General features: G+C 40.9%; 1 pseudogene; it reads right to left on the reverse strand.

Moving 5' to 3' along the window:
* Positions 1-4320: 4320 nt before the first annotated feature.
* On the reverse strand, positions 4321-4899 carry LOC127186326 (immunoglobulin heavy variable 2-5-like; annotated as a pseudogene).
* Positions 4900-14353: the final 9454 nt, after the last annotated feature.

A 14353-nucleotide genomic window follows, 5' to 3' on the forward strand; every position in this document is an offset into this window, starting at 1 on the left:
AATTCTACCAGAGAACTCCTACATTTGATACAGACCTTCAGCCAAATGGCTGGATTTATATTAACTCAAAAAAAGTCACTAGACCTCTTATATACTAATCCCAAAATGCTAAAAAAAAATTAGAGAAGCAACACCCTTCACCATAAAAACAAATAATACAAAGTACCTAGGAAACTGAAAGACCTGTATGACAAGAACTTCTATTCTCTGAAGAAAGAACTGAAGAAGAAATCAGAAGATTGAAAGTTCTCCCATGCTCATGGATTGGGAGGATTAACATATAAAAAAATGGCCATTTTACCAAAAACATTCTACAGATTTAATGCAAGTCCCATTAAGATAGGAACAAAATTCTCTACAGACCTTAAAAGAACAATATTCAACTTCATATGCACAGACCAAAAAAAAGCCCACATTTTCTAAAACAATCCTATACACCAAAAGAGCTTCTGGAGGTATCTCTATCCCTTATTTCCAGTTTTACTACAGAGCAACAGTAATAAGAATTGCATGGACTGGCATAGAAACAAACTGCTTAATCAATGGAATTAAATTAAGGGTGCAGTAATAAATGCACACATCTAAGTACGCTTGATTTTTTACAAAGAAGCAAAAAAAAAAAACATACAATGGGGCAGAATCATCTTCAAGAAATGGTGCTAGTTTAAATGGATGTCTTTATGAAGAAAATGTAGATAAGTCCATATTTATTACACTGCACAAAACTCAACTGTAAGTAGTTCAAAGGCATCAGCAGACCACATGGATCCATTGGGAAGGAGTGGGGAGGATAGAAAGACCTGGATGGAATAAGAACTCCACAAGAATACCAACAAAGTCAAATAACATGCGCTCAAGGGAGGCTTATAGAGACTGTAGCACCAAACAGGCATCATGCATCGATTGGATCTTGGTCCCCTACACATATGTAACAAATGGTCAGTTTAGTCTTCATGTGGGTCCCCTAGTAAAAGGAGCAGAGGCTGCTTCCAACATAGATTGTGTTGCTGATTCAAATCAGGCATCCTTTGGCATGGCTTTCTTGCCTAGCCTCAGTGTAAGATAATATTCTCAGTCCTGATGCAACACGACAGGCTGTGGTGGGTTGTGGCACTCCTCTTTTTTGGCAAGTAGGAAGGATATGGGGGAGAGTGAGGGAGTATGGGACAGTGTGGAGAGTAGTAAGGTGAAGAGGATCAGGAGGCAAAGTAAATAAATATAAAAAACACTTAGCTAATGTGAATAGAAATTAACGAAAAACTACCACATAAACACCACCTGCTAACAGTTTCCAGAAACTCACACAAGGCCAATTAGACATAACCAACACCAATGTTCTTCTGAGATTAAACCTCCCCCCTTTGATGTAGCCTCCTGAAGGTCAACATCCCTGTGACCCACAACCCCCACTTACAGTGTTTTCCTTTACAAATCCATTACCCTTGAATCTCGGGGCCACTGTCTTACCCTGCTGTGTCAGGAAGGTTTGTAGTCCTAGCTCAAGCTCGTAATAAAGGACCTGTGTGTACTGCATCGATGTTGAATCCTGGTGGTCTTTTGGGGGTCTTCTGATTAAGGCACAACAACATAAACAACAGTCATACACACACACACACACACACACACACACACACACACACACACACACTCCATATGACATTTATTTAAAATTTTCAGTGTTAAAGATGGGACTTTGAGGAAGTGGCTATGGTCATGGCAGCTCCACTTCCTCCTGAGATGAAAGTCATCATGGAAGGGAATTTCAAACCCCTTTATGCTATTGTTATTATGATGCACTGTCATCTGAGAATGACAAACATCCTTGTTCTTGTCAACTAGTGAAAATTCACTCAAATCACAGTTTAACTCCCTGAATTGTATTTATAGACTCAATAAAATAAGCAGACATTAAATGTAGAGGAAGTGAGATGTTGATATAATGACTAAAATGTTAAAGCACATAAGGACCTGAGTGACTCTTAGAAGTTGAACAGTTTGATCTTGATGTGAAACAAGCCTGTATTTCCAAGAAAGGCTAATTAGTAAAAACTGTACTTTGAGGAAATAAAAATGGACCAAACATAGGAAGAGTATGAATCTTAAAGGGGAAAGGGAAAGACACCAGAATCACAGCACAGAAACGGCCTTAAAGACTGTCCTGATGATGTCATGTAGGACAGTGAGCAATAAGCTGATGGAAACTGAACTGTCTTCTGTGTTGTTAATAGCAGTGAATTGTGTGACTGTGTCTGTGCCTGAAGACATCTGGACGGAAGCACTTTCCTATGATGACTCTGCACATGTTCTGAGAAAATGTCTGAGCAGTGAAACATGTAGAATGTGGTATAGATTCTGACTGATTATTGTCAGAGCAGGGAGACAAAGGGGACAAGAGACAGAATTAATACTGCAATAGGCAACAGACCAAAAATTGTTGGGTGCTTTCAAGCCAGTTTGTAAATTGACATCTCATAATCATAAATAAATGTATTTTCTTTTTCCAGTGTCCAGATTTATTGAGTGAAATTAAAAATACAAGGTTGGAGCTATGTTTGGGGTGGGAGGCACAGGCTTCCATGTGTTTTACTTAATTTTTCCGTAGTGAAAATTTTGTTTTACAGCAATATATTCTGATTTCCTGTGCACCTTCTGTACTATCCTCTCAGCTGCTGCTAACCCACCTCCACTCCTTTATTTCTCTCAGTCTTTAACTAAGAAACATCTTCTCCTTCCCTCTTCCTCTCTGTCTCTACCTGTATCATTCTATCTCTCTCTCTCTCCCTCTCTCTCTCTGTCTCTCTCTGTCTCTCTGTCTCTCTCCTCGTCTCTCTCTCTCTCTCTCTTTCTTTCTCTCTCTCTCACACACAAAGACACACAATCTCACAAGAACCCAAAATTGAAGATCAAAAAATACTAAGAGAAATGCCTAAAGAAATTAACATGAATGAAAAACTCTTCAACTTCTCCATATGTCCGTTTTCTGTTGCTGCTGGGCATGGTGTCTACCCTAAATTGTGGATCATATAGCCAGTGAGACTCCATGGGAGAAAACTAAGTTTTCCTTTGCAGTTGGGTACCAATTGACGTTAGCTTCTTTGTTAGGGGCAAGAGCAGGTATCCCTTTCTCACTCTCAGCACTGGGGTCCCACTTGGCTTGGACCTGTGCAAGTTTTGTGTTTGCTTCCACAGTATCTGTGAGTTCACAGGTGCATCAGTCCTGATGTGTTTTGTGGAGAATGCTTCCATGAAGTCATCCATCACCTCTGGTGCTTACAAACTTTCCAACTCCTTTTTTGCATCAGTCCCTTAGTGCTGAGGGGAAGGTCTGATGAAGACAACCAATATAGGAGCGAATGTTACAGTGTCCTTCACTCTACACATTGTTGATTTGTGTTTCCCTATGTTACCTTCTACTTACAAAAGCTGTTCTAACAATGGATAGATGAGGCATGGTTTATAAGTAGTTATGTCATTAGGAATCATTTTATTGCTATGTTCATTCAGCAGAACAAGAGCATCTAGGTTTCTCCTCAAGGGCCATAGCCTATCCAGTCTCAGGTTCTGAGCCATCATAGCAGTGAGGCATGGCTTCCACCTCATGGAGTGAACTATCAGTCAATAAGAGAATGATTGATTACCCCCATGTTTGTGGCACAAATGCACGAGCCTATCTCACAAGTCATCATTATAGGCGACAGAGCTTGGTAGCTATGATTAGTTATTAATGTTCTCCTATGAAAGCTTGCAAAGTACTGCCCAGTATTATGAATGCTAACCAGTAGGGGTAAAACCACTATTTAGCCACTAACTCAACATCTCCAAATTCAGTGAGATGTCTAAGTGTTATCTGGAGCAATAGTGTGTTACCAGCATTTATGAAGAACAACCACTGGCCTTGTCAAATAACCTGAGATACTTCAGAGACTCCCAGGAGTAGCATTGTCCACTGCTACTTCTCCAGTAATGCCCATCTCTCCCAATCCAGTTGTTTGCTGTACTGGATCATTAAAATAATTTGTATCTTCTGCTTTGGAAATTTGAGACAAAATACTGAATAGAATCATAGCACTCAACAACCTGGCTTATGTAACAGACAAGCTTCATCTTTATAAAAATAAACATGGATGGCCCCTATTGTGCTAACTTAACGGGGGTCTCAATTGCATAACAGGAAGTCATTGCTCTGAAGCGCAGAGTGAAGAGGAAACCCCACAGGCTAGCAGGAAATGTGTGCCCCATCCCAACCTCCTTCATTGTAGAAGGAAGGCACAGAGCTGAGAATGAGCCTGAAATACTGTACAGCTGCTACCTGAGGCTGTGTCAATGTGCTCTCTGAGCACAGTAGTAGGTGGCAGAATCTTCAGTGTCCACACTAGTGATCTTGAGGAATACCTGGTTGTTGGAGGGGTCCTTGGAGATTGTGAGCTGGCTTTTCAGGGACGGGTTGTAGTACTTATCATCATTCCACCAAATGTCAGCCAGCCACTCCAGACCCTTCCCTGAGGGCTGGCGGATCCAGCCCACACCTATACCAGAAGTGATCACTGAAAACCCAGAGAAAATGCAGGTCAGACTCAGGGCCAGGGCTAGACTCTTTCAGGGTAACCTAGGACAGGACATCTGTGGAGAAAAAGAAAAATCAGAAGGTAAGGTTGGAATAAGGTGAGGATATGGAAGGCCCTTCCTTAGAAAGCCTTGGCACTCACATGCAGGCACAAGCAGCAGCAGGAATGAGGAAGTTAGCCTGTCCATGCCTGCACACCAGTGAGTACCCTGGTCCAGCTTTGGCTTTTCAACCCAGGGTTGGGTGGAGCCAGGAGAGATTTGCATTTCCTCAACAGGGGTTGGTTCTGATGGTGGGCTTAAGTTTTAGGACTCAGGAGAAGTCAGTCTGTGATTGGAAGCACAGGAGCCCTCAGGAAAGCTCACCTCTGCTCTCACTGTTGGCTATGCAGTGCAGGGAAAGCCTTTCCTTACAAACTGCCTTAGTTTAATTTGCGTACTTTGTAAACTGTATACCTTGCAGGAAAGCATCCTGGTGGCCCCTGGTGAGGAGCTCCAGAAGCCAGGCCTGGCTGTTGCAATTTTTTCCCTAGGGCTCCCTCTGCATCTTTTCCTGGGTTCCCCTTTTTAGTTCTTCAGTTCTCCTGGTTGGCTCACCATGTGGTCCAAGAAAGGGGTGCTTTGATATTCAGGCTGTGCTGTAGGCCTCTCTACACTTCTGGACAGCAACACCTAAGGACTCTAGGGATTCTGAGGATAAATCTACAGAGCCCTGTGACTTAATATCAGATGCCTGGAGTAACACAAAAGCTGAAGCCATGGAGAAGGCAGCAGCAACTGAGGCCTGAGTTATGGCTGCTGCTGACATGGAACTCAGGGGTGGGAAGGCCTGTTTAACTGGAGCTAGTCTGTGAGCTCCAGCAGTGCCATCTTTGTGGCAACAATGTATAAACTAGCCATGCCTCCAACCCAGGGAGCTTTATGTGGTCTGACTCTGACAGGCAGAGACTTAACTAGAAGTCTGAACCCTTAGTGTAGATTCATAGTTTAGTTAAGGGAAAGTGTTTTCTTTACCTTAGAGCCCAAGTCTGTGTAAAGCTCTTAGAGCATGAGTTAACAGGCATCTCCCCCATACCTCTCTAGCTATTAAACTAGCAGTTCCAGCCTCTGACTGTTACAATGCCCACCTCCAGCCCCTTTGTTGGACTACTCCCACACTTATGCTAAGTTTAGTTGAAAAGCCTGAAAAAAAAACCCACCAATATCTATTCTTCCCCAAAGCTCAGGACTTGAAATGCCACTAATTCTCACTCTGGAATTCTCTGCTCTAAAAAGCTCCGCCTCTTAAAAAATCCTATATAAAGGCTCTGTTTGTCCAGTTCTCTGCTGTCTTCACCTAGGAGCAGAGACATCCACCTGGATTCATCCCTTCAATAAGTCTCTTTTAAGAGATTACTGCCTGATGTGGCTCTCTTAAGAAGACAAGAAGTCCAGAAGAGAAAAAGGAGCTGAGCTCTGGCTCCAAAGCCTCTCAGCTCCTCAGGATATGGGATAACCCTCTCCTGGGAGCTACAGTGTCTCTTCTGAGGAGATCTTCTCTCAAAGCTGTGTTTTCTGGGGTCCTGTGCCTCAGAATACCTTTCCCTTAGGATGCTGTCCAACCTCAGAATTGGGATTCCTGTCCAGGCCTCAGAGTTGTGAGTTTCCTGGACATCTTCCCACCTGAAAGGAAGGCACATAGAGAGTATCTAGCTGAAGAGCAGTGTCTTCAGAAAAATAAACATTTCTGATGAGTGCTGGGTAGAAGGAGCCAGACACTCACTCTAAGACGAGGAGACCTGGCTCAGTTCACTCATTCAGGGATAGTCACCTGTGTTTTTGCATGGAGGACATGAGAAAGGCTCAAATCATTGGTGTTTCTCCAGACTTCATGATGCTCTGTGCCTGGACCAGAGGTCGCCTCCTGTGTGAGCTATTTCAGGACAAATTTCCTTTCACAAAAAAAGAAAAGGGATACAGAGATTGTAAACTTCTTATATAGTGGAAGAGTCTGTGCCATCTGTGGCCTGGCAGTTATAAACTATAATTTCATGGAAGGGAGTGATATTTCATTGATTTTACTTATCTGTGAATTTTCTGCACCATATTTTTCTGGTTTCAATTTGTTCAATGAATAGTGCCTTCAGGTTTATACTGCCTATATTTGTGAGAACTTTAAAACAGCACAAGACAACAAACTATAGACAGAAAAACATGTCTTCTTTGCTCAGTTCTCTCAGATGCTGAGCATCCTGGAAGAGGGCACAGTGGGCAGAGGATGATGGAAGTCACACATTGGGCCTGGGGATTTTCATAGATGTTAATTCATAATGTGTTCCTCTTTGTTGTTGTCACTACTGATGCTTTAGAACTTAGAGAAATTACGATTTGCCTAACTTTGGGAAACAGTCACAGTGACTTTTTGGTATGAACATGATTAAATATGTGCAAAGAAGTCTGATTGAACTACTGATTTCATCAAGGAACGATAAACCCCAAAAATCAGCTCGTTATTATTAATAATACATCTTTATATTTAAAAGTTTTGAAAGATAAAGATAGCAAGATGGGTCTAAACCATGAAATATGATCTTGCCACAAGTTGTAGGAATGCTGTAAAAAGAAGCCAACCCCAGAATGCTGAGTGCCAGCTGAGGCACTGGAGCCTTAGGGTAGAATGGGCAGTAAGACCTGCGCGAATGGGTTTTCTGTGTTACAATGATTTTTCAACTCTGATTAAATTATATGTCTGAAAATAGGAGAATACCTAAAATTCTGTCCATGATATTAGAATATCACCACAAATCTCACCAAAGACAGGCAGTAGGATGGGTGCACAAGAAGCAAAATATCATGGAATGATCTTGGAACCTGTCTAAGTTATCTTTTAATAGACTTCTAGGATACTTCCAATTTTGACTAATATCAATAGAGCAGCAAAGAGTATGATGTACCTAGTGTCTCTAGAATCCTCTGCATCTGTGCTCAGGAGGGATAGAGCCAGATATCAGGGTAGATCTATGTCCAGGTTGAAGTGTAACAGCCACTCTGATCTCCATATTGCCAGCACACATGGGGAGCTGTGCTCTGTGAGGTGTCTGGGCACTTCAAAATGGCTTATACAGCATGTAACAGGCAACTCCTTGAATCAAGGACTGACAACCACTGGACAGATATCTCTACAGTAGATTGGAGAGTCACATTCATCTCAGAGGCCAAAGAATCTAACTGGAGGAGACAGGAGGATTTTTTTATAGAGTCACTGGTATTTCAAACAGTATTTTAACTTCAACATAGGTTTGAATGGTCTCTAACATGGAATTTTACAAAGATTTTCATGTTTACCACAACATAATCAGTGTATGAGATCTCATCCACACTAAGCATATGACATTCATATTATGAGAAGAAATAATGTCGTCTACAAGAACAGGCAAAATTAATATTCTGAGCTACAGAGAAATCATCCTGAATCAAACTTTCAGATTACTAGTTACCACAGGTATCTCTGTACTGAGTGATAGTCACCATTTTCCTCAAAATGAAAACTTCTATAAAAAAAAGTGTGAACCTCTATATAACAAGGAATATACCAAATGGATCCTAGAGACACTTGCTCAGTCATGGTAATTGCTGATGTATTGATATTAGCAAAAATCGGAAATGGCTTACAGGTATGTCAATAGAAAAATGGATTAAAAATGTATTAAACTGAAAGCTGCAATATATGTGGAAAGGACCCGATGCAGATCTGTATGTTTCCTATGCTGGCTGCTTCAGTTTCTCTAAGTTCACATGCCCTTTGCCAGTGTACTCTGAGAGACGATGATGTGTCAGTGTGTGTCCATGTTCTGTAAAATCCTGAGACTGTAGGTCAGTGCACCAAGACCTGGGAGGAAGTAAATTTGAAAACAGAAAATTGTGCATAATCTCAAACCTATCTTCAATTACTATCTACATACATTGGTTGGGTCAATAAATTAGTTTTATTAAAATTGATTTAATAACTTTTGATCAGCTTATGAATTACGTATATGAGGTAGTACAATATTCTATAAATATCTCTTCCATCTAGGAGACCAGAACTACTTCTCGAAAACATGGCCAAAGTGTAAAGCACACATTCAGTTTACTTAAAGAAATGAAAGAAGTTTTTCTTTAGTCATATGTAATATTTGTGGATTTTAAAAGTAAAAGCATGTTATACTTTATTCAAAGAAACTCCATCAAAAGTTTCAACCTCGTGGAATCCAGAGATATTTTGTAACTATACCTTTTCAGAGTTTCCCTTTTTGTATTGATTTATGAAGAAAGAAACTCGCTAATGGAGGCAGTCACTAGTGAAGAGTGTCAAGGTGCAATATGCTATAGGGGCAAATTCAATTACCATCACTTTATTCACTGCTGTAATCTTGAAAAGTTTACAAAGGCCATATAATACTGTGAGGAGGAGGAAGACAAATGGACACACAGAGCAATTGTTTCTGAGCAAATCTCCAGGCTAATCTTCACTGTCATCTCAGTCCCAGGGCAGCTTCCTGCTCCTCCAGGATTTCTGACACACTCAGGATGTGGTTGTACCACTGTGTCTCCTCTCGCACAGTAATAGACTACAGAGTCCTCAGATGTCAGGCTGCTGAGCCCCATGTAGGCTGTGCTGGACGATTTTCTCTGCAGTAACTGTGGCCTGCCCTGGAACTTCTGATTGTACCTAGTACCACCAGTTCCAGGATAAATACAAGCAATCTACTCTAGGCCCTGTCCAGGCCTCTGCTTCACCCAGTGCATATTGTAGCTGGTGAATCTGAAGCCAGAAGCCTTCCAGAAAAACTTCACTGAGGTCCCAGCTCTCCTCAGCTCAGCCCCAGACTGCTCCAGCTGGACCTGAGAGTGGACACCTGTGGAAAGAAAGGCAGAGTGGATGGCATTGTCATCTCTGTCCCACTTAAGTGTTTTAATTGGAGAACCCCTTACCAGTAGATACTGCAAACAGGAAAGGAATCAAGCTCCATCCCATGGTGAGGGACACAGTGTTTAGTGACTGTGGAGAAAACACTGTTCACATGTTTTTATGGTGTGAGGACATCCCTGTATGTAACAACCACAGAGGCACAAAATTTGCATATCCATGACCAATGTACATCTTAAATAAGGATCAGATCCAGCTGCAGAAGGAGTTACAAATTTCCTGGGTCAGGCAGCTGGTGCTGAGGTTCAAGTGCTAATCCTCTCTGAGGAAGTCCATCCCATGTCCCTTCCCTGAGCCCTGTGCAGGTGCTGTGGATGTAACATTAGGGCTTAACCTCTCACGATATTTCTGCCCTGATGCAGTTGCTTCACTCTGAGACAAGGTTATCAGATGAATTTACAGAAAGAGGTTGTGTATTTACTAAGACTGGAAATCTCCGAACTCCTAAGTTATGAAAATTTACAGGCTCTTTCATATTCATACAATTTATCCTGGGCTTTAGGGTAGGTTGCATAGAAAGAAAACTAATCAAAAGACCTAAATGGAAAATACATCAGAAATATCAGAACATCAAACTTTATTATAGCAGTATCTGCAGTAACTAAATTATGGAAAAAATACATATCTGTCATGAGGTGAACGCATAAGGAAGACACAACTATAGATGTAGCACTACGGAACACTTTATCTGAGAGAAGAAATCTATTCAAAAATAATGAATCAATCTATGCTGTGTCCCAGATGTACCCTCCCACGCATATACTCAAATGACTCTACATCTTATTACAGAGACACTTGCACATCCATGTATATTGCTGCTCCATTCACAGCAGCTGGAATCTATGTAGATTTATAACAAATGACAAATAGATAATCAGAGTGTGGGATGTATAGGCAATAGAATATTACACAGTTTTAAAACAAGAATTATGACATCTATAGTTACGTGGATGGACCTGGAAAATTGTCAATGAGTTCACCACTGTCCTTAAAGACAAATGATTCATGTTTCCACTCATATACTGTGTCACATTTTAAATATTTTGTTTGTGTTTACTTGGCAGAAGCCAAGAGACTAAAAATGTGCCCTTAGGGTCTGAGGAACCAAGGGAGAGGATATATAAAATGAAAGCAGATAGGGAGGAGAATGGGAACACAAAGCTTCACACATGCAGTGTGTGGGGAAATGAAAAAATAGGCACTGGTGTAGAATAAACAAAAATGAACAGTTACAAGAAATTTTGTAATTTTCTTTGTATTGATGGAATAATTTTGTGTTCAGAATATCGTGTGGTTTTATTGGATTGAGTATACATTGTTTTTATCAAAAACAATAAACTTAATAAAAGTGTATGCCCAGCCAGTGATATGTTGGCATGACTTGTAGTTTAAATTTTAGTATTTTCTCGATGGTCTGGTTCTGTTAATGCTCTATGGTTATGTGAGATACCTGGTTATATAAAGATGAGTATAAATTACATGATGAGCTTTGTGTTTTATTTTAACTTGTGAGTCTTTCAACAGAGGTAGCTGCATGGGTGGGCAGTGCTGCTTTCAAAAGACACAGATTATGAAATGAACATCTCAGTGCCAGTCACAGGATAACTCCCTGTGTGTTAATGAACAAAAAGGCACCATAGGTATTGAAAACAGTATGAGACATTGTCATTTTTCCACAGAGACTGTAGCTTCCGGAATGGAGCCTGAACCAAGTTAACCAAGATCAATTCCTTGAAGATACTGTCTTTTTTTCAGTATGCATGACTAATTTATTTCTGAACAGTCAAGTGTTCCATAAATGCATGGATATACGCCTGTATCTTCAAGATGATTCCTTCATCAGTATGTCTGTTTCTTTTCAGTACCATGCTCTTTTTATTATTTGCCCTGACCAGTGGGGGTTCGACTAAATCTCTGGAGGAGAATCACCTAAATAAGGGACAAAACACAAGACACAAAAAAAGAGTACAAGTCTGAATGTTGATCAAGTTCTCAAACTTCTATTTTTCAAGCAGCAGGTTTTATAAGGCAGGAGACAGGGAAGCATATTGCTATGGCAACCCAGCATCAGGCTATCTCAAAACAGAGGGAATTCCAGACAGGGCCATAATGTTCTGCCACACAGAATATCTTGCTTAATCTTTGTTTAGTCTAACTGCTAAACCATAAGAAGGTCAGCTAGTTTCTGATAAAAAGGCAAGCTCTGGGAGAAACAGAAACTTAAAGACCAGGACTTCATGTAGCTGTGACCATGCACTGCCTCATTGAACTGCCTGGAAGAGGCATGTTATTCAGGGAAGAGCATAATGCCTGCTCAGTGCTGGTGAACAAACATTTTCATATCAGCTTTGTAAGATTATTTTCCCTCCAAAAGGCCTGGTTAGCACAGACTTTGTTTGGGTAATGTGGAGGCAGCTCTCCTTTACCTGATATCTACTCTGTGTGGTTTAATCTCTATCATGAAATTCTACTAGTAAATCTTCTATAACACCGATATGTAACTTGTAGACTCTTTAACTTAAATGATACCTTGATGCAATCTATAAATAGAAATATATTGTAACTGACAGTGGTCTCTCTGTACTCACTACCTGGTACATGGTCCCTATTTTGTTACTCCCATTCTGATGAAGGAAGATCCCTGAGATGGTTTTTAGATAGTATTGTTCTCTCAAACATCTGATATAGCTCAGGAAGAATGTCCTATAAATCTAATGTTATTGTGATACATCAAGGGAGAAAACACAGAATTCCATGGGGTGGTGAAAACTTTGCCCCTTTTTGATGAATTCAGCCTGCCCCACCTGAATTTGTCCCTGTAAACATTCACAGACTAGTCAATTCAAACATGAAAGAACACAATGTTCACATCAGACATAAACTTTAAATGAAATTATTATAATACAAAGTGATACTATGTTTTTTACTAAAAGCACACATGAAAATAAAGATATGGTGTTACTCTTGAATACCGAACATGAATTACTTCACTTATAATTTCAGGAAACAATATGATTTATAAAACCAATGACTGGTGAATTTGAAAAAGGCTTGGTAATTAGAGGGTATCGAACTATTTGCTTTTTCTGGACTGGAGTGAATTTACAACCTGCGTTTTGAAAAATGTTTCTCAGCAGTAAATCTCTGCTTCAGGGATTCACTCTTGGGCTATTTAGACATCCAGGAAGTATCTGGGTACTGAAAGGGATTTCTCCAGCAGGTATTAGACAAGTCATTGAACCAAGGTGCTACAGTCAATTAATATATGCATTTCCAGTACACTGTAGAATTGCATTCTATTCAGAGGCCAGAACTAGAAGATTCCCCTGCATACTGGCCAAACCCTGCTGTGACCAGCCTCAGTTTACCCTGTGTCCTTGAGTTGATCTCTAGCATCCTGGCAAAGGGACCTAAGGAAGATAAGCCTCACCTGGGCTGTTGCAGAGTCCCTAGCAGAAAGCTGTGCCACCACTGTGACCCATCTTGTTATCCCTTCTGTGCTGCAGCTGGTCTCTATCAATGCATCATCATGGTTTTCCCTTTCTTATTGTTTTATTTAAAAGAAACTTGTCAATGGAGGTGACCATTGGTGAAGATGTTGAAAGGTCTGTTGTTCTCTATGGGTAACCTAAATCAAAATCATTTTATTTGTAGATGTCTTTTTACAAAGGTGACAAAGGCACTATAAGACTGTAAAGAGGAATAGGAAAAAAAATGAGTGCTCAAAATGATTATTTTTGAGCAAGTCCTCAGGCTAATCTCCTCTGTCATCTCAGTCCCAGAGTAGCTTCCTGAACCTCTCGGGTTTCTGACACACTCAGGATGTGGTTGCAGCACTGTGTCTCTGGCACAGTAATAAATGGCAGAGTCCTCAGATGTCAGGCTACTGAGCTCCATGTAGGCTGTGCTGGAGGATTTGTCTACAGTCAGTGTGGCCTTGCCCTTGAACTTCTGATTGTAGCTAGTACCACCATTTGAAGGATTAATGTATCCAATCATCTCCAGCCCCTGTCCAGGCTTCTGCTTCACCCAGTGCATATAGTAGCTGGTGAAGGTATAGCCAGAAGTCTTGCAGGACAACTTCACTGAGGACCCAGGTCTCCCCAGCTCAGCCCCAGACTGCTGCAACTGGACCTCTGAGTGGACATCTGTGGAGAGAAAGGTAGAGTCCATGGCGTTGTCACCGCAGTCCATGTCTGCACTTCAGGACTGGAACTGGAGAGAACCTTACCTGTAGTTACTGACAGAAGGAAGATGATGATCCAGCTCCATTCCATCCTTAGGGATGGTTTGTTCACTGGCTTGCAGAGGACACTGATCAGATGTTGTTTTGGGGGTGTGGACATCCCTGTATTTACCACCATAGACTCAAGTAATTTGCATATTCATGAACATGATACTTCTTATATAAGGCCCTAGTTCAGCTGGAGAAGAAGGAGGTATAAACCCCTGGGTCAGTCCTAATCCTCTGAGGAAATGCAGTCTATACTCCTCCCTTCTTTCATATATATGACATTAACATTTGGGCGAGAAGGTGACATCATTGACTCTTCTGTGACTGAGCACTCTGTCAATCATTCTCAGCACTTTGATCCATTGTGAATCTCTCCATCAATTATTAGACACTACACACAGAAGCCTCTGTAAGGAAGGCTGAGCACAGAACTAATCTACTTGGTATAATCATGAATATTTATGAGGAAGTTTGACAACATGACCATTAGTAGTACAACTCTGGTTTACTAGGGCCCATGTCATCTCTAGGCATAGATTTTTGACCATGTTTACCTGGGAAAAAACTCTTTTCTATGTTTCAGACCAAAAATCCAATTAGAAAATTCG

Source organism: Acomys russatus, unplaced genomic scaffold, assembly GCF_903995435.1.
Source record: "Acomys russatus unplaced genomic scaffold, mAcoRus1.1, whole genome shotgun sequence".
NCBI lineage: Eukaryota > Metazoa > Chordata > Mammalia > Rodentia > Muridae > Acomys > Acomys russatus.